At 47.7% G+C, this 21968-nt stretch overlaps 1 protein-coding gene across 2 annotated transcripts in view; it reads left to right on the forward strand.

The window, feature by feature from the left end:
- The window catches only part of NCALD (neurocalcin delta), a 233307-nt gene that overhangs the window by 112537 nt on the left and 98802 nt on the right, over positions 1-21968 (forward strand). Inside the window, exon 3 of one of the 2 annotated variants that reach the window (XM_045005099.1) lies at positions 17863-17927. The gene's annotated coding sequence lies outside the window, so the exon portion shown is untranslated. The remainder of the gene's footprint in view (positions 1-17862; positions 17928-21968) is intronic. The other variant, XM_045005096.1, reaches the window with a different exon arrangement.

Consider the following 21968-nt stretch of genomic DNA (forward strand, 5'->3'; position numbering starts at 1 on the left):
AATTGGTTCAGTTGCCTTTGGGCTGGTTAGATTTTGGGCAAAGGCTCAGGTCCTGTACTGTCTTGCCTGCACTAACACTAGTAAGAGATTTGAAAAATTAGCCATCTCAGCAAGAATAAGAGGTTCATTGGGGTGGGTAATAGTCCCCTTCATCAACAGGATTCTTCAAGGATGGAGAAGGAGACAGCCCTCCTAAAGGATAAGAGCACACGTGATAATACATCGCTGTATCAAGCATTCTTCATGGCTTAGTCTCCAAAAGTGAAAAACAATTTTCCAGTAAAATTTTTCAGTGATTACTTTTTAATGGAGGCAATAGGAGGATTTCAATGTTTGATGGAGCCTCAGGGTTTGGGATTTCTCCAAGGCAATGACCTTTCTGGTGAGGGAGAATGTTTCATGGACAGCGTCCGAAAAAAGTAAACCCTTTGTTTAAGAACCTTCCACACGTAGCAATATAAGAAATAACTGTAATGGAACAGATGTGATGTTTCAGAACTTAAAGCAATGATACAACCACAGGGTCAAGAATTTAGCAAGATTCAAAGAGGGATTGGACATTTTTATGACTAAGAAAAGAATAGCCAAAGTTAAAATAGTAAATATTTTTCAAAGGTTAGGAAGGGATATAAAACCTCATGCTTCAGGGCTTATGCAATCTCTGACTATTAGGCCATATCTACACTACAAAGTTTTGTCAAAATAGCGATGTCAGTGAAGGATGGAGTAAAAAACCCCACAGCTATGCCAGCAAAACCCCCAGTGTTGATGCAGCTATGCCAAAAGAAGAGAGGTTCTGTTGTCATAGCTAGTGTCATTCATGGAGGTGGTGCTATTGTACTAGCAGGAAAACTTTTTCTGTTGGCATAGACTGCCTCTACACTAGGGGACTTGTGTGGAATAGCTGTATCTGAATACCTGCAAAGCATTTGTAGTGTAGACAAGAACTGAGTGGTAAGGGACTTTTTAAGAGGTTTGGGGCTTCTTAGGGGTTTCCTGGGAGGCAGACTATGCCACATCTGCTTACTGCAGGGGTTCTTATATTTTCTTTTGAATATCTGCTGCTGAAATGGTAGGCCCATGAGTCTGATCCAGTATGACAAGTCCTGTGCTCCAGATTTTGCCACCCTTACATATGCTGAGTGGTAACTTAATCCATAAATTTCCCAAGTGGTTTCAATGGAATTGTTTGAAGCGTAAAATAGTCAGCATGAATAAGGATAGCAGAATGTGGCAAATAGTGTCTAGAAGGTATAGTAAATGTGGGACATAGTAAAATAATATAACAGCATATTGCTATATTGCCAGGGGACATGGGTAAATAATAGGTATGAATGCCATGAGATTGGTACTGACTAATTTGACTAAGTACTTATCCCTTCTCCCTATTCCCCCAGTCCAACATCTGTCCCTAGCTTTGGTGAGCTTTGTAGTACGTATTTGTGGAAAGCAGGTCATTTCCAATTGTTAAAAATCTGCTCATAAACACTGACCACATGAAGAGGTCTCTCATAAATAACTCTGGTCCTTCACTACTAACCTCTAAAATAAATTATTTTTGTTGTCCATAAGGAAGGGTTATTCGATTCTTTAGAACAGTCTTGTCTCTGACCCATAATTCTCTCAATGAATTATTGATTACAGCTGGACAAGCTGCATTGTTCAGGGAAACTTAATAAGTGAAGGAATTAACTGTGCATGTTGAAGATACTTCAGACATAGTGACAGTGTTAGAGCTACATTACATTCTTCTATATTCATGTAATAGGGTCTCTGGTGGTATCACCATTCAAAATAACTACACAATTTAATACTAAACCATAGTCTCTCCAGTACTGCTATAAAAGTCATTTGCATTATAACAAGCAGCACAACTAGCAATGGAGTAGGAAGTTTAGCACCCCCAAAATCTGAACCATTTTATTTCCTGCTCAGAATCTGTGAGGTGTAATACACTCTGAATTCTTTAATGGCCTGTTTCTGATCCTGCTTACACGTTTTACACACCAGTGAAATACTGATTTTTGTTGAGTTACTCCTGATTGGAAGTAATGTAAGTGAGATCAGAATCAGGCTCTAAATAGTGTATGTGTATTTTTAGAAGTCGAATGGCTATGATGCAAAAAATAAAACACAGTGGTTATATATAAGGATCCTTAGCTCTTTCCAGTCTTCCTAATACACCAGGTAGGATAAAAGCTGTAACTTCAGATGTGAAATTAAACATGTTGTTTAGCACAGAAATAATGGGAGCTAATCTTCTAACCAATGCAACAAATGAGAATGCCCTCTGAGCTAGATCAAAGCACTTTCTCTGTTAATGTTTTTAAAACAGGCTGCTAACTGGGCATGATGTATGTCAGTTTAAAGCTATTGCAGCTGCAGGCAGGGTTTGTAATGAGCACAAAAGAAGCGCTCCAGCATCAATCTTTCAGAGTCTGCAGGCCTGGAGTTCTGTTATAACTGTGACCTGGTTTTATTTTCTGGCATGGCCTTTCATTAGAATGGCAGTTGCAGGAACTGCTTCTTTGGTTGATAAAGTTTTACATTCCGATAGTTGTTCTGGCAATGCAATGCAATGCAATATAATGCAAACCTTACTTCCATGTAGAAGTGAAAGTAACAAGCCCCCCTCAAAAGAAATGACAAAGTCTGAGGCCAAAACACCCACAAAATGGATGTGGTTAAAAAAAGTTGCTGTAAGAACAGTCAAATACTCATTTAGCCCAACCCACAACAATATAGTCTTATTTACAACACGTTTTGCTCTTTCAGAGTCCCATAAGATTAAAGGACCTGTTCCTGCGAGATGCTGAGGAGTCTAAACTCCCACTGGCTTCCGTAGAAGGGCCCCATACCTTGCAGCATGAGGTCTGAATGCTGCTATGTCCAATACAAAAGAGAATATTTCTCCAAGACAAATACATGACTGGATTCAGTGCCACCCCTGGGCAGCCTCTGCTAGGGGTGAGGCTCCTAGAGAGCTGTACCTTTGTGTAGCAGAACTCTCAAGAGTGCAGGAGGTGGCTATATTGTCTTCCAATCTCCTCTGGGGCTCAATCCCCCCCATCTGCACAGCTGGCCTAATGGGCATAGAAACAGTGAAAAATGGTACCCTATGTATATACAGGAGCGAATCTGGCCTGGACATCACTCATATTATAGCATTTCAGTCTATAAAATACTCTGAGAAGTGGAATAGTGTTGTTGTTCTAAACATCCCAACTTGTGCAATTGTTATTACACTGATGCCCAAATTGTGCTAGGCTCATAGGAAGAGGCTGTCCCTGCCCTGAATAGTTGATGTTCTAAGTAGACACTAGCTGGAATAGTCACACACGCTGGGGCAGTGTTAAGGGTATTGTGGCATCCTTATTGTCGTCGGCAAGTCACGGTCACAGAACTCTCTGCTAACCCATTTTACACCATCCACTATGCCTTATGTTGCCCACTTCATCACCCAATCTACTGCTAAAGCAAAGAGGATTGGTGATGACTCACCCCCTTGTCTAACTTCAGCCACAGTATCAAACCTCTCACCCAGGCCTGTATCTGATCTCACTGCACATCTACTTCCAGCATGTAAACTCCTTATGCTGGTCAGCTTGTCTGGTATCTGGTATCCCTTCTAGCAGTAGTCCCTGGGTTCTCTGGGTGGACACTATTGAATGCTTTCTGAAAGTTGATTAAGATGGGTTTTTGCCACACAGTCACTTTTTCGATGATCTATCAAAGAGTAATTACAGTATACTCCTGTTTATCTGAAACCTTGCTCTCCAGACCTCCATATTATCGGACTCTCTTCCTTGTCTCCCATGTATCTCCTGCTGGAGGATAAGGAAGGGATTCAGATAATGTGGATGTTTGGATAATAGAACAGAGATCACTGGCCAAGACTGTGAGGGAGAGTGTTGGGAATAGAATGTGAAATGCTGAGATTGTTTAGGCTTCTGGGACGAGCCGATAACGCTGGGAATTGTGTGTAAAGGGCTGGCCTTGAGCGGCCAGCTAATTGTAAATAGGATGATAAGTCAAACAGGTGTTAGGATGATAATTACCCTATGGGGTTACAGCTGTGGCTGTGTTAATTTTGTTAACCAATTAGCAACTGTCTGATTGCTTGCCATAATGGGATATAAGAGCATGCTGGAAATGAATAAAGAACTCTCTGCTTATGATCACATGGGTTGTCAGACTCTGTCCATGCTCCTCTGCGATGCAACAAATGGTGACCCCGACGTGATTCGTATCGAATGAGGATAGTGTTGGTGGCCTGAACTGAAAAGAAGAAAAGGAGGCGCACCTGAGCTCAGTGTCGAGCGGCTAGGAGCCGCAGGGCGTCCGAAAAGAGGGACGCACCTGAGCTCAGTGTCGAGCGGCGGCCGCAGGGCGTCCGAAGAGAAGGGCGCACCTGAGTTCAGTGTCGAGCGGCTAGGAGCCGCAGGGCGTCCGAAAAGAGGGGCGCACCTGAGCTCAGTGTCGAGTGGCAAGCCGCAGGGCGTCTGAAAAGGGAGGCACACCCCAGCCCAGAGGTGAGCAGCTAACATGGGAACCGCTGCATCAGCGGAAGAAAGGACGGTGCATGAATATTTGATGCGCATCGCGGAGCGGCAGGGAGAGAAGCTCCCCTCTGATACGTTATCCCGTCTGCTGCGGTGGGGACGGAGAAGGGGACTTTCTGTTCAACCAAGTACAATTTTTGATAAAACTGTTTGGGAGCGGCTAGGCTCCGAGCTTTGGAAGTCGGTGGCTCGGGGCGATAAGGAGGCCTTCTCCCTGAGTCCAGTATGGAATAAGGCGAAGGAGATAGTGGAAACTCTCGCGGCCGAGGCAGGAGTGCAGGCGGCCCTTTCTGAGCTTTGCCGCCCAACGCCCGGAATGCCTTCTGTGTTGCCGGTTGGAGCCAGAGAGTTTTTTGGTGGTGAGGACACGGTGATACCTTTGGCTTCCGACCCCTTCCCCATGGATGATGTTGCCCCTGCTACGGCCCCACTACCCTCCAATGTGGCTATCGGCCCCGACATGATTGATCCTGCTACGGTCCCGTTACCCCCCGATACGCCCGAGCCTATGGAGACAGCCTTGCCGTATGCACCCCCTCCAAAGCCATGCCGTGTCCACGGGGCCTGGGGGTGCCACGATTGCGGGGGGACAGAGGAGGCTCAGGTGGAACATGTGCCATCAAACCCATATCCCGATTTGACTACGTTTACTCAGTTTACTCAGTTTGATGCCTTCTATAAGGAGATGGAGCGCCAGGGTCGACAGCTGCAGCATATGTGTGATAAGTTGGACCAATTGGAAAGTTTTCCACCTGGATCATTGCGGTCGCATCTTCACAAGTGCTTTCATTCAACTCACCCCCCCGCCCCGCCTGGCCCCGGGGACCCTCCACCTGGAGACCCTCCGGATCCGGTACAGCGCTGGCATGGGGTTTTAAGAGACGCCATCCTTGAAGGTTTAACACCCGAGGCCTTTCCGGTGATTACGCCAGATCCTCAACACCCTAATCATAGACGGTGGGCCCCTTTGGACTGGAAGTTGATCCGTGAGGCACAGAAATCGATCATGGCTTATGGACTAGATAATCCGTATGTACAGTCTATCATTGAACAGGTATTTGCTGGCCAAGCAATGTGTCCGTACGATGCGATTAAGCTAGCTGACATGCTTCTTACACCTACACAGAAACTGTTGTGGAAAGATGATTGGGCTAAGAGAGTTGACTTGGCTCTTGTCCGCAATTTGGATTTGCCGGACGATGATCCCCGGCGCGTGGCCACTACTGATATGCTTTTGGGAGCCGGCCGCTTTGTTGACCCGCATTTGCAAGTTCGCCTTGAACCCCGGATCCTGCAGCAATCACAGGAACTGGCCTTGGCTGCCTTTAAAGCGGTGCCCCAGATGGGGAAGCCGACCCCTCCCTATGCTAAAATTACACAAGGCCCATCGGAACCGTATTCCACCTTTTTGGATCGCCTTCGAGAGGCTATTGATAGATCTCCTAATCTGACGCCAGAGGCCAGAACTGCAGTTGGACTTGATCTTGCAACCCAGAATGCAAATCCCACTTGCCGCCGTATATTAGCCACCTTGCCCAAGACTGCGACCCTGATGGAAATGATCGAGGCATGTGGTAGGGCCGCTATGCTTGAGGAGACGGATAAGGCAGCAATTCATGCTAAGGCACAGGCCTCTGCACTGGCCGTGGCGTTACAACCCCTGCTCGGGGGACAGCGGGGGGCTAGAAGACCGACCCGGCCAGCCGGCCCCTGTTTTGGTTGTGGAAAACCCGGGCATTTCCGGCGGGACTGCCCTATGCAAAATGGGCAGCGGGCCTCTGATGTGTCACCTAAAGCTGCAACTGGCGCTTGCACACGATGTGATAAGTTTGGACATCCCGCCGCCGACTGTGGGGCGCGTTACACGAAGGATGGAACACCGCTGCCGGGAAACGGATCGCGAAGCGCCCCTCGGAGGAGCGCGACGACACAAGTGCCTCCACCCGCCAACCCGGCTGCCTGGAACACCTCACCGGAGCAACCCGTGGCAGTGCCGGAGTGGACTTGGCCACAGCGACAGATGTAGTTTTAGACACTGACGAGGTTCAAGTTCTTCCTTCCAACATCGATGGTCCATTAGGATTTGGACTGAGTGCCCTTTTGATTGGCCGTTCGTCAACATCGAAACAAGGTCTTTTTGTTTTGCCTGGCCTTATTGATGCCGACTATACGGGGAATATTGGGATAATGGTACGTGCCCTCTGTCCCCCTGTGACTATAACTGCTGGTACACGTCTTGCTCAGTTAATACCTTTCAAGGGATGTGTGCCCCGATCGACCCCGATTGACCGCGGGTCTCGAGGGTTTGGATCCACTGGCCCTCCCCAAACTGCCTTTGCTATGGACATCACTTTGCGCAAGCCCACCCGAACTGCTCGGCTTCAGGGATCCGATGGGCAGCAAATCACTCAGGAAGCTTTTATTGGGGATGCAATGCAGAGTGGGGTAACTGAGGCACCTGGGACGACAGAGGTAGAAGATACTGTGTTTACCTTGGAATCAGAGCACACTGAAGCGGTTGCAGCTGAGGCCCCCATGCAGAATGATGTAGGAGATGCGCCATCTAACCTAGTATCAGAATGCCCAGGGGCAGTTGTAAAAGGGGCCCCTCTACAGAGCGACATGTGTCCTCAAGAACTGCCTGTGTGTGGAAAGGGAGACGAAGAGGAGCCTATGGAAGCAAAACAAACATTTCTACTGACTGCGACAAGCTCAAATGACAATCAGCGAAAGGAAACCAAGTTTGAGCTAAGGACGGAAGTGGAAAAGGATTTGTTTGAATTTGGAAAATTGGAACTTGCAAACGGTGATAAATTTTATTCAGCTCCAGTGCAGCAAGAGAGTTTAGCTGTGCAGCTGGCAGATACTGGCTCACCCATTTTTAGTATTGGAAGCTCTGGGGCTCAAAAAACATTTGTGCCTGTTACAGCTGCAGCAATTGAAGAACAAATCATTGCAGAAACTGTAACATCTATGGAAACCTCAGCTGAAATTTTAAAGCCTTTAGAAGCAGTGCCTGCAGTATTATTTCCTGAACTAGTCCACAATGTTACCACTGCTCATTTGGGATTTGAGGCTGCAAGCAGTAGCAGTGAAGCAATTGCAACTGTGTTAGTATCAGAGATGTCTGCTGCAGTGGTGGATGGAATGTCTGAAAGAGCCACAAGATGTACACAACCTGGGCCCCTGGAGGATAGTTGCTTGTTTGCTATGCCAGGATTCTTTCTGTTTGATCCTCCCTGAATGATTTATTAATTGGGATAAATTTTTGCTTTGCCTGAATGTATAGGGTATTTGTGTGTTCTAAGTAATGATTGATTGCCCCCCCATTACTTGCCCCGGCTCTCTGGAGCTTGGTTACCTTTGTTTTTGAAGTTTGAGAACACTCAGCCGAAAGGTTTGTTGAGTATTCTCAAAGGGGGGAGTTGTAGGCATAAATTTAGGTAATTTGGGAGAATGGCTTTGAATTTATGTGACCCAAAATACCTTTATGTAAAGTGCTTTTGTTAGCCTTTTTAGATTTTTGTAAATTTTGTATTATGTACTGATTATTGGCAGTTGTATGATTGTTTGATATTTGATGTAGCCCCCACGGTGGGAAAGTACAGATAGTTGTTCACAGAAGATACCAGAAAGGTAGGGGCTAGTACGGTTTAGCAAGAGGAAATATGGATCGGGCCCAGGCAGGCACGCAATAGATAGAGAACTTGAAGAGGAAAAAAGGATCGGGCCCAGGCGGCGGGCAACAGACAACAAGCTTGGAATACTGGTTGATAACCTTGAGGGTGTAGTTGATAGAAAAGGTAATTAACTACTAGCGAGTAATGTTAGGCAGAGTACAAAGTTAACTCTGTGGTTGCTGGAGGGAATAGCAGTTGAATTTAGAAGTAAGTCAGGATGCAATTGTATTACTGTAAATGATTTTATTGATGATGTAATTTTCCTTTTTTTTTGCCTGATGGTACTAAGGGTATTTGTATATTGTATGTAATGATTGCTTGCCCAGTAGGGGTAGTTTTGTTTTGTTTTTTAGATATTAAGAAAATTGGTGTTAGCTGCATAGCATTTTATGTACCATGCATTTATTTACAGAGTTAAATTTATGTTATGTGTTTTATGTTTTGTTTTGTGGTGTTTGTTTTTTTTTCTGGCCAGAATTGTCTTTTGCGTTTTATGTGGTTTATGTTGTGTTTTTTCTAGGACCCCCCCTCCCTCAGTGTCAGTTTGATCGCCTGACATCTGAGGGATGATTTGGTAATAGAAGGTTGCCACAAGTTGGTGTGCTATAGAGAAGGGGGGAATCCTGTAGAATTTACACCATTTATTTGTTGTGCTTTGTTTTTGTTTGGTGTTGTTGGGGTTATGTTAAGAATTGCATGGTTATATAGGTTGGCTTTATAAAGTTTTAATTTTGGTTTGTGATAGATTGTGGTGTTATGTTGTTATAAGTTGGAAATGTTTTGCTAATGTTTTTATCCCTTTTTTTTCCCCTCCTTTTTGATTTTGGGTGGAGGGGGGAAGTGTTGGGAATAGAATGTGAAATGCTGAGATTGTTTAGGCTTCTGGGACGAGCCGATAACGCTGGGAATTGTGTGTAAAGGGCTGGCCTTGAGCGGCCAGCTAATTGTAAATAGGATGATAAATCAAACAGGTGTTAGGATGATAATTACCCTATGGGGTTACAGCTGTGGCTGTGTTAATTTTGTTAACCAATTAGCAACTGTCTGATTGCTTGCCATAATGGGATATAAGAGCATGCTGGAAATGAATAAAGAACTCTCTGCTTATGATCACATGGGTTGTCAGACTCTGTCCATGCTCCTCTGCGATGCAACAGGAGAGGAGGAGCCCCGAGCTGTGGAGGAGGCCACCTTGGTACTGAATGGCTTCTGCAGCCAGGAGGGGGGTCTCTGCAGACCCACTGTCATGTGAGTGAGCGGAGCCATGACAGTGGGGCTGGTGACTCCTGATTCCTGAAGGTGCAAAGTGCAGGAAAGGCTGCAGTCCTGGTTGGGCAGAGCAAAGTCCTGGCCAAGGTCTCTGCTCTGCCCCTCCAGGACCACAGCCTCCCCTGCTCACCTCATGCCTGCAAGGATGTGGCATCACCAGCCCTGCAGCAGCGCAGGGAGCTTTTGCAGCCCCATTGTATTGCGGCCTAAGGGTAGGTCAATGGGTCCCAGCTCTCCCCGTCTCCAGAGTCCCTTCCCAGTAATCACTCCAATGCTATGGCAGTCCACCGCTTACTAGTAGCAACTCAGCCCTCTGGCCAGATGTCCAGCTGAGTTAGCCCCATTCCCTTTTCTTTGAGTCCAACAAAATATATGCAGCCCAACAGTCCCACAAAAGAAAGTCTTCAGCCCCCCTCCAGTCCCCAGGGGATGGCACACGCTTGACTCAGGACTTACAAAGCCTCTATCGTCTCGTCCTCACTGGGGAGATGTAGGAGGAAGAGTTTTATGCCCCTTCCACAAGAGGGAGGTTGGTAAGGGAACCTGGGCCCTCCCTCTCTATTGGGCTCTAGCCCAGGGCCCAATGAGAGGTAGCGATTGCAAACACCCTGGAGTGTTTCGGAGCTGCCTTTCTGGGCCACTTCCTACCACTTGCTTCCCCACAAGGCCTCAAAGTCCTTTCCTTAAAGTCCAACAGAAAATAGCAAAAACAACCGAATCTTCTGCCCATTTGGGGCTCAGCTGGTAACCTACTTTGCAGGTTTGCCCCAGCTTCAAACTGGCCCAGGTTCCTGGGTTTCCCTCCCATGCCCAAAGCTGGCAGGCTCTCCCTCTCCCCAGGGTTTTGAGCAGGCTCCTGGTAGGCCCCTGTCTCCAGTCAGGCTCCCAGCTCAGGGCTCAGCCTCTCAGCCCAAGAAAGAAAGCTCCCAGCTACCTCTCCCCTGGGTCTCTTCCCTGGCCCCTCCTCTAGGGCCTGGGATAGCTGCCGCTTGCAGAGCCCTCCCATGCAGTAAGGACTTCTGCTGTGCCCTTACTCAGGAGCTCTCAAGTTAGGTCTATCCTCCTATTCTGTCTGCCCCCCATTTTGAGTGGTCTTGGCTCCCTTTCAAGCTTCTCCTCCAGGAGAACCAGGCTCTGCAGGAGCAGTGGAGCGTAGTCACCTGGGGCAGAACTGCTCCTTAACCCCTTCTGTCCCAGTGTAGGTTTTATATACCACATCACAGAGGCCTTTGATGGCTGCTCTAATTTCATTGAGTTTTATCAGTCCATCTTCTGTTTTTAACTTTGCTTTACTAAGAATGAACACAGAACAGAAAGATTGCCCATACATCAGAGGTAGAACCAGAAGCAGTGAAAATTGGACTGCAAGTAAATGCAGAGAAAACCAAGATTATGAAGGTAGGAAACTGGACATAAGCTGCAAAGCTGTACATGGATGGAAAAGAAATTGAACAGGTAGAAGAGTTCTGCTGCCTGTGGAGCGTGATGACATTTGATGGTGGCTGTGATAAAGATATTCATATGAAATTAGGAAAACCAAACACCACATCTGGAAGTATGAACAATATCTGGTCAAACCACACCAAACTAAGGGTCAGATTATACTATGTGATTGGACTGACCCCACTACTGTATGGAACATAGACTTAACTGATGACAATGGCTAACAAAAAAAAATTATTGGAGGCTGCCCATCACAGCTGGCAGAAGAAGATACTACACATTTCATGGAAGGACAGAATAATACATGTGAGAATAAGGGAGCTGACAGAGCAGTATGTGTTAGAAAATATCATCAAAATTCTCTATTGTAAGTGGGGTTTTATATCAGTTTAATATTAGCTGTTTGTGTTTAGCTTTTAAATAGTTGCAGTGAACATTATACCCTCTGCAAACGTGTATTTGATTTAAATGACAAACTGCGTCTATTCTGCTTGTGTTTTCTTGCCATCTCACTATTTTAAAGTTTTGCTGCTGGGTCTGCAGTATATAACTTTAAAAAAAAAGTTTGAATGGGCTAATTTGATTGAATTATCCTCAAATGAGGTTGAACTGTATTTCTTAAATCATTTCAATTTGTTTGCAAATGAATTTTAAATAGAATTTTGCTGCCATTAACACAAGTTAGTCCTCTAGGCATTTGGCCACATTGGCTAACGTTCTACAGGAATAGCTCATTTTTAAACTCCAGTTTCTTGTAGCTGGCAAATTGTATGGCCAAACTCTTGCCTTTGTAAATAGCTGGCTAGGTTAACATTTCACAGTTGTGGCAAAGTACCTGCTTCTCCTCGGCTGGCTCAGTCCCTTTTAGCCTTGGAGACACAGGCTTGGGCAAAGCAAAGTCATTCCCAGTCACGCAGGGTCTGGCTGATCCTTTTCTCAGTCAGTCCCTTGCTGTTTTTGTCCCCTTCTGGGGACAGACTGCAGTCTTCCTTCCTGGAAGAGGTCAGAGTCTTGCTGCACCTACTCATTAGCAGCTTCTCTGCTTCTCTCACTCCCCCCATGTTTCCCTGCCGGGGGGGTTTAAAAAGATCTCCAGCAATTGGGGCCAGCTGAACCTAATTAGTTCCCTGGTAACCCCTGTTCCAGCTGAACCTAATTTCTCCATGGCTATCTCTCCTCAATGGATAGGGAGAGGCCTTTTAACCCCCTTGGGACTAATTCCTACCCCTCCCTTTGTAGCCATTTGTCCTGGGTTTGCCACATATCCCCCCCACTAGCTCAACACTACGGGGTTGGGCTACTTGGGTTGGAAAGCAGTGCACCCTTGACAGGCCATCTGCATTGCCATGTTGGGTTCCAGACCTATGTCGTACTTTGAAGTGGAAGGGTTGAAGCGACAGAAACCATTTTGTTACTCTCGCATTTTTGTCCTTGTTTTGGTGCATCCACTGCAAAGGGGCATGGTCTGTGACCAGGATAAACCTCCGCCCAAGCAGATAGTAGCAGAGGCTTTCTATGGCCCATTTTACTGCCAGGCATTCCTTCTCCATTATGGCGTATTTCTGTTCCCTAGGTAGGAGCTTCCTACTGAGGAAGAGGACGGGGTGTTCCTCATCTCCGACCATTTGTGAAAGCACCGCCTCCAGCCCTACTTCAGAGGCATCCGTTTGTAGGATAAACTCCTTCCCCCAGTCCGGGGCTACTAGTCCAGGTCTGTGCAGAGGGCCGTCCTCAGATCCACAAAAGCGGCTTCGGCTGTAGCAGACCATTTTACTATGTCTGGGCCCCGAGCTTTGGTTAGGTCCGTTAATGGGCATGCCCTGGTGGCGAAGTGGGGAATGAACCGTCTATAGTACTCCACTAGTCCCAGGAATGCTCTGACCTGTTTTTTCCGGAGTGGTCGGGGCCACTTCTGTATAGCTTCTAACTTGTTGAGTTGGGGCTTCACCACGCCCCTCCCCACTATATACCCAAGGTACTTGGCCTCAGCTAACCCGATCGAACATTTGGAGGGATTTGCAGTCAGTCCTGCCTTCCTCAGGGTGTCCAGGACTGCTTCTACCTTCTGCATGTGCGTCTCCCAGTCGGGGCTATATATGATGATGTCGTCGAGATAGGCTGCCGCGTACTTTCCATGGGGCCGTAACAGTTTGTCCATTAGCCATTGGAAAGTAGCGGGGGCCCCATGCAACCCAAAGGGGAGGACAGTGTACTGATATAGTCCTTCTGGAGTTGCAAAGGCCGTCTTGTCCTTGTTGGCCTTGGCCAGGGGGATCTGCCAATAGCCCTTGGTAAGGTCAAGGGTAGACATAAACCGTGCCTTTCCCAATCGGTCAATCAGCTCATCTATCCTGGGTATAGGGTATGCATCAAATTGGAACACCTCATTCAGCTTGCGGAAGTCATTGCAGAACCTCATACTGCCGTCCGGCTTAGGCACTAAAACCACGGGACTGGACCATTGACTATGAGATTCTTCGATGACTCCTAAGGCCAGCATCTTCCTGACCTCTCTCCTAATCTCTTCTCTCTTGGCCTCCGGGATCCGGTATGGCTTGACGTTCACCTTCACTCCAAGCTCTGTGAAGATGTGATGGTGAACCTCAGTCATCCTGCCTGGCTTTTCCGAGAACACATCCTGGTTGCGTTTGATCAGGCTGATCACTTCTGATCGTTGTTCCGGAGTCAACTCGGAGGATATTCCCACCAGGTCGGGCTGGTTGCTTTTAGGGGATGGTGTCCCCAGCGCAACCACTGGAGCTTCTCTATCCTGCCAAGGTTTCAGCAGATTTATATGGTAGATATGCTCCAGCTTCCGGCGACCTGGCTGCCGGACCTTATAGTCGACTTCTCCTATAGCTTCTATTATCTCATATGGCCCCTGCCACCTGGCCAGGAGCTTGCTTTCCGCTGTGGGTATGAGCACCATCACCCGGTCCCCTACCTGGAACTTCCGGGTCATTGCTCGACGATTGTAGTATGTCCGTTGTGCCCCTGGGGCCTTCTCCATGTGTTCGCGCACAAGGGGAGCGACTCGGGCTATTCTGTCTTTTATCTGCAGCACATGTTCCACAATGTTTCTCCCCGGGTTTGGCTGTTCTTCCCAGTCTTCTTTAGCCAGGTCCAGTATGCTCCTGGGGTGGCGACCATATAACAGCTCGAAGGGGGAGAATCCAGTGGAAGCCTGAGGAACCTCCCGTATGGCAAACAGTACATAAGGCAGCAGGGTGTCCCAGTCTTTCCCGTCATGACTAATCACTTTCCGTAACATGTTTTTCAATGTCCTATTAAAACGTTCGACAAGGCCATCGGTCTGGGGAGGGTAGACCGATGTTCTAAGGGTCCGTATGTGGAGCATGGTACATAGGTCCTTCATCAGTTTAGACACAAAGGGGGTCCCTTGGTCCATCAGGGTCTCCTTAGGTATTCCTACTCTGGAAAAAATCTGGACTAATTCTTTGGCTATGGTCTTGGACATGGTATTCCATAGGGGTATGGTCTCGGGGTACCCGGTGGCATAATCTAGCACTACCAGAATGTACTGATGGCCCCGGGCTGACTTCTCTAATGGCCCTACTATGTCCATAGCTATTCGCTCAAATGGAACCTCGGTAATTGGCAGAGGTACCAGAGGGGCCCTTAAGTATGATCGGGGCCCATGTATTTGGCATTCCGGACAGGAGGTACAATATCGCCGACTGCCGCATAAATGCCAGGCCAAAAAAACCTCTGTAGAATCCGATCAAGGGTCTTATCTACCCCTAGATAGGCCCCAAACAGATGACTGTGGGCCAGATCCATTACCGCCCTCTGATGCTTCCAGGGGACCAAGCGTTGTTCTATAACTTGCTCTTGGACCCGGACTACTCTATATAGCAGATCTTTCTTAATCATATAATATGGCCCTGGGCCCTTAACTCTCCCCTCCACTGGGACCCCATTTACCTCAACTACTTCCTTATGAATATTGTGGTATATGGGATCATTGGCCTGATCCTGACCAAAATTCCCATGTGCGGTCCCCATTTGTCCAAATTCTGGGGGGTCTACCTCTGTCTCCCGCTCGGGAAAAGCCCCTGGGGAACCAGGTCCAACGATAGGGTTGTTGATGGCCGACCCAGTCCCGCTGTCAGCTGAGCCCCTTCTTTCCCCTGCCAGCGTAGACTTCTGGTACTGGGTCAGGATCCTCGTCCCCCTCCTTTTATCCGCCCTCCGTTCCCTCCGAGTCTTCCTGGGCTTCCCCGGCGGGGAGAACAAATTCTGAGTAAACTCATGGAAGGCTGGGGGAAGGTCATCTATCTGGGCTACACCTTGGGTCCCAGGGTCATTATTTTCTTCTACCTCGTCCCCGGGGAGTAGGCCATCAAACCCCAGGAAGTCTCGTCCGATAAGGACAGGGTAAGGAAATTTCTGAACTACTCCCACTGTCAACTTACTGGGGTTTCCGAGAACTTCTATGCTTATGGGGATGGTTGGATAATGGTTGACATCCCCATGCACACAGGATATTCCCGAGCGTTTGGCCTGGGATAGTTGGTCCTGCCTGACCAGCTTCCCCGAGACTAATGTGATTGCACTTCCCGAGTCAATTAATGCTGTGGTCTCTATACCATTCATCTTAACGGGCCTAGTGTATCTATGCGGGACCATCGCAACCCCGACCAGACTTATTAGATCACATGGTCCCCCTATATCTCCCAGTTCACATTGCATAGGCTCTCCTAGATTTGGGCATTGGGCAGCAATATGCCCCAGTTCGCCACAGGCATAGCCTCGGTACCCTGCTCGGGGCAGCCCCCTATTTTTCTGGCTGCTGGGATTTATCCCCCGAGTCTTTCTCCCCCAGTCCTCCAGTCTCTCCGGGACTGCCGGCTGCTCTTCCACCTCTTTCCTCCCCTCCATTGTCCGGCCTGGCGCTAGGGCAAGCCGGGGCCTCGGCACAGAGACTGGTCTCCGATTCTGGCGCCTCCCTTCCTCGGTGGTCCGAGAAAATTCTTGGGCTGCTAAGTGTCTCTCTATGAGAGCAACTAGTTCATCATAAGAGGAGGGATCATTTTGGCGGACCCACCCTCGTATGTCTGGCGGCAACCCCCTCATGTACCTGTCCAATACCAGGATTTCCACTACCTTCTCCGGCCCATGGGTCTCGGGGCAGAGCCACTTCCGGGTGAGGTGTATCAAGTCAAATAGCTGGGACCTTGGTGCTTTGTCATCCCGGTACTTCCACTCATGGAAGCGCTGGGCCCTTATGGCCGGCGTCACGCCTGTCCTCGCCAGGATTTCCACCTTCAGCTGGGGGTAATCCATAGCTGCTTCTGTGGTCAAGTCAAAGTAGGCCTTCTGGGCCTCCCCACACAGGAATGGGGCCAGGAGGCCTGCCCACTGGTCTTGGGGCCAGGCCTCCCGCAGTGCCGTCCTCTCGAATGCGAGGAGATATGCCTCTATATCATCGTCTGTTGTCATCTTCTGTAAATAGTTGCTTGCCCATAGCAGCCGGGTCCCCTGGGCCCCGCGCGTCAGCGTGGCCAGGGCTTTCAACTGGTTCACTACTTCATTCAGGGTGGCTCGATCTTGGGCCACCTGGTTCATCAGCAGCTGGTTTGTCTCCTGTTGGACACGTACTGATTCTTGCTGGGCCGCCACCTGTACTCTGGTAGCCTCTTGTTGGGCCGCAGTGGCCTGTATCAACGCCTTCACTACGTCCTCCATTTTCTTTTTTTTTTTCCTTTGTGATTTACCTTGCCCTGAGATGGCTTGCCACAGAGCCTCACTCACTATGACATCCCACTTCTGACACCACGTGTGGCAAAGTACCTGCTTCTCTCGGCTGGCTCAGTCCCTTTTAGCCTTGGAGACACAGGCTTGGGCAAAGCAAAGTTGTTCCCAGTCACGCAGGGTCTGGCTGATCCTTTTCTCAGTCAGTCCCTTGCTGTTTTTCTCCCCTTCTGGGGACAGAGTGCAGTCTTCCTTCCTGGAAGAGGTCAGAGTCTTGCTGCACCTACTTGTTGGCAGCTTCTCTGCTTCTCTCACCCCTCCCCTGTTTCCCTGCCAGGGAGGGTTTAAAAAGATCTCCAGCAATTGGGGCCAGCTGAACCTAACTAGTTCCCTGGTAACCCCTGTTCCAGCTGAACCTAATTTCTCCATGGCTATCTCTCCTCAATGGATAGGGAGAGGCCTTTTAACCCCCTTCCAACTAATTCCTACCTCTCCCTTTGTAGCCATTTGTCCTGGGTTTGCCACACAGTGTTTCAATGTTATTGGACACACTTAATGGCAGATGCAAAAGAACACACTTTTTTGTGCAGTAGTTTTTCTTTAATCAGGTGATGGTGAGTTTGCTTTGACACCCAGATAGACACTGTGACAATCCTCATTGATCCTAAAGACTGGTTTAGACAGTTTTCCCTTAGTATGTTTTCGGTGTGGATCTCTGTTTAGCTGGGCATAAACAGAGAAGCAGTTAAATAATGCATAAATATGAGCATTGTCTTTATTCTTTCCTACGAGACTGCATCCCATACTATAAATAGCTGTGTAAGATTTCCTGCTCGCTTTGCAGTGTCCGGGGTGACACTGACTCATTTTTGCTCTATGGGCTATTTGGATACTGTTTACTGTATACTTTCAGCCTGCCTATTTCATGTGGTCTTGTTCCATATTTATTGTTGCTAATCATCCAAATATCCCAATAATTTTTCCTCTTAGCAACATGAAACACTCTCTCTCTCGCTCGCTCTCTCTCTCATTGGATTCTTTTTCCAGCATGGACTTTCCAGTGGGTGAATCCAGTCTCATTTTATAGTGCTGTGTTGTTGCATTGCCTAGTTATATGTTGCCCTGCAGAATATTAAAGAGTGCAATTTACCTACCTTGCCTTTTATAAATTTGTGTTTTCCTGCCTTTTCCAGGACAGAAGTAGAGTACGGTAAACAAAAGAGGAACTATTCAAGAGGCAGCATACAGCAGGCGGTATGTACGTAAGAAAAGTTATATTCTCTTTTGAATGAATTTATGGTAAACCATAGATGAGGGGTGGGCAAACGTTTTGGCCCGAGGGCCACTTCTGAGAATAGAAATTGTATGGCAGCCCATGAATGCTCACAAAATTGGAGTTGAGGTGTGGGAGGGGATGAGGGTTCTGGTTGGGGTGCTGGCTCCGGGGTGGGGCCACAAATGAGGAGTTCAGGCTGCAGGAGGGGGCTCCGAGCTGGGGTGGGAGGGTGGGGTTCAGGGCGGGTGAGGGATCTGGCTGGGGATGAGGAGTTTGGGGTGTAGGAGGGTGCTCTGGGTTGGGATCGAGGGGTTTGCAGGGTGGGAGGGGGATCGGGCAGGGAGTGGGAGGAGTGAGGGCTCCAGCTGAGGGTGCGGGCTGTGGATGAGAGTTTTGGGGTGCAGAAGGATGTTCTGGGCTGGGATCAAGAGGTTTGGAGGACAGGAGGGGGATCAGGGCTGGGGCAGGGGGTTGGGGCGCGGGGGGAGGCTTGGGTGCAGGCTCCAGGTGGAGCTTACCTCAAGCGGCTCCAGGAAGCAGCAACATGTCCCTTCTCCGGCTCCTATGCAGAGGTGCGGCCAGGCGGCTCTCCACACTGCCCCATCCGCAGACACTGCCCCTGCAACTCCCATTGGCCACAGTTCCCAGCCAATGGGATCTTCAGGGTGGCGCTAGGGGTGGGGGCAGCATACAGAGCGGAGTCCTCTGGCTGCCCCTATGCATAGGAGGCAGAGCGCCAGAGGGAGGCCATGCCGCTGCTTCTGGAAGCCACACGGAGCGGCCTCCAACCCTGCTCCCTGGCTAGAGTGCTGGAGTGGGGCAAGCCCCAGACCCTGCTCCCTAGCAGGAGTTTGAGGGCCAAATTAAAATGGCTGATGGGCCAGATCCGGCCCGCGGACTGTAGTTTGTCCACCCCTGCCATAGATCCAAGGAATCAGTGCTCACTCTTAAAGGCTGAAATGACACGTTATTAAAAGCAAAGTTTCACAGTTTACATAGAATAAAGGCAGATTGTGGGTGTAAGGCCACAGCCCAGCCATAGGGTATGTGTGGAACTGCACCACCCCAGATGATGTCTCTGGGGCATTGTGTGTGAGGCAGATAAATTGCCTCTAGAGCACCAGCAAGATATGGGCAGCGCGCCCCGGTACATACCATGAAAGGGTGCGGCATGATTCAGCCCCACTGCCCAATGTTGAGGGAGGGCAGGGACGCAGCTTTGCCCTTATTTGTCTTCTCTCCGCATCCTTTAATGGTGTTAAATGCCACTGTTGGTGTTACCATTACACAGTCCTTAGCCGCCAGGGATGAAATTCCCCCCTGTGCAGAGGGACAACAAAGGCTGAACTTCAGGCCTCCAACATGGACCATTTTGTTCTAAGTGACTTGCCCAGTGTCACAAAGAAAGTCAGTGTAAGCACTGGAAATAGAGCTCTGGTCTCCTGCTTCCCTGCCCAGTCACCTGGATCATAGCATCTCCATGTGGTGATGCCTACCCGAGTCACAATGACAACTAATCATTTGTTCTATGCTTTAGTGTTGCACCGTTCTGTTGCCATGGCCTACTACTGCTCTGCGAGGTGCATTTTTCTACTGGTGGAGAATGTGGAGGAATCATCTGTAGTTTTCACTTGCAGTTGGGAGATGAAGGATCTCTGTTGTGATTGACTGAATAGTATTATTGTGACAAAGGATACAAAAGCACTTAACGCAATCAGGCCTCCTTTCATTCCGTGTATGGAATAGTTTTCAGTTCCCAGTTATATTCAGGTAAAAGAGAAATAAATATTTCTTGTATATAAATTATTTATATGTTAAATATTACAAAGTCAGTGCAAATCCACTGGCTGCTGCCAGCTGTCTTTCATTTACCTTTGGCGAGCTCCAAGGCCCACAGACATTAATAGAAACACTCCTGTTGACTTCTCTGGGTGTAACAATGGGCACTTAGCGTCATTCAGGCATTGAATTCTATTGAACTATTCACAGAGTAAAGTTAAGCATGTGCATAAGTGTTTGCGGAACTGGAGAGTTGTATTGTGTATATCTTTCTATGCTTTGCCACCTGAGGCAAACAAATCGTAATTCTATTTATTTTTTTAGGGGACTAGTGATCAAAAGTGGTACAAAATATCACCCCTTGAGAGCTTTCATGCAGATCTGTGTATTTATACAATCCAGATTAAGAGTTTGGCAAAGTGTGAGAGGGGATCATGATAGTCCCTATTGTCAGCTAAACCTTTTTCAGGGGTGAGGTAGGGAAAGGCAAAGAGGCAATTTTTTTTGTTTTCTTTCTCTGTGGGGTAATGCTGTTTGTTATGCTGCAAATGCATGGGGATGTAGTACACCTCTACCCCCATATAACGCTGTCCTCAGGAGCCAAAAAATCTTACCGTGTTATAGGTGAAACCGCGTTATATCAAACTTGCTTTGATCCGCCGGAGCACGCAGCCCCCCCCCCCCCCAGAGCACTGCTTTACTGCGTTATATCCGAGTTCATGTTATATCGGGTTGCGTTATATTGGGGTATAGGTGTAGTTGCTAATATTGTAGTAGTGACTAATGTATGTCTCAGTATCAAGGCAATGCAAGATGTGTAGGCTTCTACTATGAAAGCAGCCTTTGTGCTTGGATTTATGCAGGTAAAACACATTCATGGTGTAGACGTCCAAAAATCAGTGTTTCAAAGCATGTGAAAAGATGGATATGCAAGTTTAGAGAACAAGTTAAGGCTGCTTTGGTCTATGGCGATTGAGGCTGTTATCGATAAAGACTGTAACAGTTCAGCTTCTGCAGATTTATAAAAAGGTAATAATAGAAACTTACTTGTCAAAGAAAGTGGGTTTTTTTTACCTGTTTTCATATATGACCAGATCCTGTGGTCCTTACCTCCTATTGAAGTCAATAGAAGTTTTATCTGTGTCAAGCCAGCAGGATCAGCCCCATGATGGCTAAACCCATAGAAATTACTCCTACAGTGCATTTTAAAAAAACTTTCACTCTAATTTAGCAACTTTTGAGTACTGGAGGGAGAGAAAGGTGAAAAGAGCTTATTACCAAAGAATGGGGAAAGATGTCTGGTCTAAGCCAGAAAACAGATGCCAGAAGTTCTTTCCTACTGTCTCTTCTGCGAAGACTAACACGATGAGACCTTTCTCTATTATCTCTTGAGGAAAAAGTTAATGAAGCATCTGCCAGAAATACGTACTAGAACAGCACATTCTCATGCCAAGAGTGAAACTATGAAGCACCCTCTCTGATGAGCCATTCTTTTTATTCTGGTCTGAATTGTGCTTGTCCTGTAATAAAAGGGAAGGCAAGCAACTAACTCTGGCAATTTAATCTGACAATTACAGTTTATCCATCCAACCATTTGAGGCACAAATTAGCTGCTGCTGGTGAGTTGGACAATGATTTAAAGGCAAGAGGTGCAGAGATGTCATGTTCAGTGCCAGCAGGGAAAGGAAATAGACTCAGTTGTTTATTGTGTCCAACTTCAATACAGATGATATTTTTTCATCACCTAAATAATGCCTTAGGAGGAGCATTGAGAGTGGGGAATGAAGGGGGAGTGACAGTCAACAGCGTGTGGACGATTAGCCCATTTCCCCATTCTGGAGGCCTCCCAGATGTTCACACACTATATAGTTCTGTAATGGTAACTCTAAAAAGCATAGAACCACCTAGAGATGATTGGCCATGTACTAGTCCAACAGGCTTGGCAAAGGAGTTTCAAACAGTGGGGCCCAATGTTACATGTAGAAATGAAGCATTGATAAAGAGTATCCAGAATGCCAACTGTGAACAATTTCCTCTGTCACACGGAGAAGCCACATCACTGACTGTACAAGGAAGTTTGGGTCAGGCATGCTCAATATTTGTCTTGGAGACATTTCTGTTTGTATGAGAATGCACCCTTACTAACAGCACTACAGTTCTTATATTTACCAAGGCAATGAAATGAGGTGACATTTTAAAACAAACTGTGAATCCTGTGACTAGCTTGTCATGCTTTGTATGGTC

This window comes from Mauremys mutica, chromosome 2 (genome assembly GCF_020497125.1).
Source record: "Mauremys mutica isolate MM-2020 ecotype Southern chromosome 2, ASM2049712v1, whole genome shotgun sequence".
Classification (NCBI taxonomy): Eukaryota; Metazoa; Chordata; order Testudines; family Geoemydidae; genus Mauremys; species Mauremys mutica.